This window comes from Excalfactoria chinensis, chromosome 15, assembly GCF_039878825.1.
Source record: "Excalfactoria chinensis isolate bCotChi1 chromosome 15, bCotChi1.hap2, whole genome shotgun sequence".
NCBI classification, from domain to species: domain Eukaryota; kingdom Metazoa; phylum Chordata; class Aves; order Galliformes; family Phasianidae; genus Excalfactoria; species Excalfactoria chinensis.
Window position 1 is genome coordinate 2,440,807 of NC_092839.1, and position 3,542 is coordinate 2,444,348.

Consider the following 3,542-nt stretch of genomic DNA (forward strand, 5'->3'; position numbering starts at 1 on the left):
GCCAAGCTTGGAAAGGGTTATTCTTCATAGAAGAAAAAGAATATTTAAGTCTGCAAAACTTCCTTTGACAGAGCTGTCTTTTAATTACCCTGCGGAATGATAAAATCCCAGCACTGAAAATGTGTCTTTACAAATCTCTAGCTGGAGTAATTAGTCCTGTGCCTGGCTCTCCTGAGAGATTATTGCTGCCTTCTTTTCAGATTACTTACCCAAATAGAAGTGGAATCGCTGCTATGTTTGACAGTGAGATATAAAATATCAGATAAAGCTGTTAAAATACTGTTTCACACACTGCTTTTCTGTGGAGTAAGGAAGCATCTGCTCTCAGTATCAGCAGCAGAGCTGAGCAAAAAAAAATCACAGCTGAGGGCTGAGACGATGAATCTCAATTCTTTTCTTGTTCCTGGCCGTTCCTGGAAAGATCCAAGTAATCAAGCATTCAATCATTATTGAGTGACTCAAACAGCACGATTTGCAGCTTGTGTCCATTCCAAGGCTTGAGCGCGCTCATGGGGTTTTAGGTCTGCTGAGTCCTCTGCTTCAGAATGAGGAGCACAGCTTGAAATACTCCTGTGACAAAGGGGAAGTTGCCCGGTGGTGCTGGTGAACTCTGAGAAGTCCAGGTCTTGTCACAGCCCAGTGGCTGCTAGGTGGATATCTCCCTTTATGCTTACACATACCCTACAGGGGATGCAAAACATAGGCAGCATCCCACCTCTCCCATGCTTCCTGGCATGGACTCAGACTGAGTTTCTCATTCAACGTGGCACAGATCCGAGGTAAAATTTCCGTTAAGTATGTTGCAGTTGTTATTTATTACTTTTTGGGGAAAGAAATCTTGCTTTGGGAATTAAAGTGCTTGCTACATTTTGTCAGGCTATTAAACTCACAGCGCTCAGAAAACGCATTACTGACAGCTCCCATCAGTCGCTGTGCAGTGGTACAGATTGCACCCTTGTTGGTTCATTCTTTTCTTACCAGCAGGACGAATCTATCCATGAGTATTTCCCAGGCCTCTGTAACTTCTGTGCTGGCTGTAGGGACACAGCACCAAAACAGCAGCTGCATCATTGAAGCACTGCCCCAGCATTGCATGGCCTGGAAAGGAGAGCTTGAGCGGCACCTTCTGTGCCATGAAACCATGAAATACAGGCGTCTTAGGATTATCAGAGTCTGTTATGTGCTCTGCTGGTCTGCAATGCAACTTTTTGCACCAAGCTAGGGCAGGTTTCTCAGGGTCTTTCTTGGTTGAGTTTTGAACATCCCCAGGAATGTCCATCCCCACAGTTTCTCCGAGCTCTGTTTCTAGTGTTCCACCAGGACAGAGAGAAAAAATTATCTACAGTAGCTAAAGGGAACACCCTCCTTGTGCAAGGAACTCCTGCCCAGGTCAATGTTATTTTACCCAGCAGAGCCCCAAAACACAACACACTCAATCATTTCCCACACCGGGAGTCGAACCCGGGCTGCCTGGGTGAAAACCAGAAATCCTAACCGCTAGACCATGTGGGAGCACATCTGGGTGGCACATCTGGGTGGCTCACCTGCCTGGCTCTGAGGCCACAGGCACATCTGACCCTGCTGAGCCCTGCAGAGACCCCGGAGCCAACCCCTCCTTTTCCTTCCCTTACACATCGCACAGCTTCGAGGGCAAAAGCACAAGAAGATGCTGGGACCGTCCTGTATCTCTTGTTTCAGAGATGCACAGTTTGCAGCAGGGACAAGCAGAGCTGGTGCAAGTCTTGTCCCAGGGCTGCTTACATTAGGCAGCTGCCCACCTGCAGTGCTGCTGCCCAGCTGAAGGCAAGGTCACACACGAAGCAATTAACACCATTAAATCGTTGTTAATTGGCGGCAAGAGCTAATTCCACCCAGCATGAAGGCACACTTCCTCCTTATTTTATTTGATTACACTTTTTTGTTGTTTTTCATGATTTCCTACGGTAAGTAGCTCATAATTAACGGAGGATGAATAACATTTCTGCCACTCTGTGCATTAAGTTTTCCCACAACAAATGAAAACATAATTGCCATCGCGCAGCACCTTTATCTGAGGAAACACGCTGCAATTGGGATGATGGAGATTTACTGATAGACACGCACACTTCAGCTGCTTAGAGATGAAAACAAACTGCCTATGGAGGGGCTGGAGCTGCTGTGCACTCTGCACAGCTTCCTGTTGAGAAGAACATTCCTTTGCTTGTCTCCACCATGGGCTTGCAGCCAGGAGCCAGGCCAGCAGGCTTTGCAGCACAGCAGCTTCTATGGAGCAAAGGATGGTCTGAGGACACACAGGAGGGGATGTGTGGGATGTGGTCCCTCCTCCCCCTGCCCAGGGAGACTCCAAAAAACTGATAGCGTGTGACAGGTCTGACATCACCCTTTGCTCATCTTTGATTTGTTCCAGAAGCCAGGGTGGGTGAAGCAGCCGTGAAGGGTAAGTGCAGGCACTGCCCAGGCTGATGATGGAGCAACATCAACACCCTGCACACATCCTTGGGGACACCAAGGAGGCACGACTGGAGAACCTTTATTCTCCCAACTGAATGTTTTCATTTTTCATCCAAAAGCAATGGCCAAACCCTAGATGTTAACCCCAAGAGCTTGAATAATGCTGCCAAAGATGCCCCATCCCTGGAGGTATTCAAGGCTAGGCTGGATGTGGCTCTGGGCAGCCTGGTCTGGTGGTTGGTGGCCGTGCACATAGCAGGGGGGTTGAAACCAGATGATCTTTGTGGTCCTTTTCAACTCAGGCCATTCTAAGTTCCTGTAATCTGGAACACTTGTCCAGGGCATGGGAAAAGCAGGATACTTCATAACCATGGACTTCCCTCTTCCTGTCCTGCTGCTACAATTGCTCCTTGGCATGGCCATTCTGTTTTTACTTTTCCTTCTTCAGTAGGCTCAGGTGAAACATGGACCCTTCACCCATGTCAGTTCTGCTCTAACCAAACCTGGGATCCCTCCAAGCACATTTGTTGAGTGATAGCTTCCCCACAGAGGACAACCTGGAGCATTTCCCACTCTCTGCCCTTCTGATTTGCTCATGCAGCAGCCCAGGCTTCCCATCTGCTGTTGTGATGCTGGTGTAGAGTTGCAGACAAAGTGTTTGGGGAGGATATAATTGCCAGTTGCTTCATGTGTTGCCTTCCCAACTTCTTATCTGAAAGTGAGTTCTCATTGCAGAATAAAGGAAATAATGAGTTTCTGGGAACAGACCTGTCCTGGCTGTACTTCACAAACAAATGGGGGCACAAAACGCAGGGCAGAAAATGCTGAGCTGTACTGATGTGCTGCAGAAAAGAGCTGCATCATTTGTGCTGGGTGTAATTAGTACTAATTAGAGTTACTTATCATACAGACACTCCCAGAGGCCCTACCAGGATTTCTGCTGGGTGTTGAGCAAATCCATGGAGAGAGCTTCCCTGCTCCCAAGCCATCTCAAAAGGAAACCTCCAGTGGGTATGGAGTTAAACAGCTCTAAAATGGATCTTGGTCAGCTTACTGCTGAGACCCAGCATTTCCTGCATGAGAATAACACA

General features: G+C 47.9%; 1 non-coding gene across 1 annotated transcript; it reads right to left on the minus strand.

Moving 5' to 3' along the window:
• Positions 1 to 1,440: 1,440 nt before the first annotated feature.
• TRNAE-UUC (transfer RNA glutamic acid (anticodon UUC)) lies at positions 1,441 to 1,512 on the minus strand. Its single transcript has one exon. It is a non-coding gene; the product is annotated as a tRNA-Glu (tRNA).
• Between the last annotated feature and the right edge of the window lie 2,030 nt (positions 1,513 to 3,542).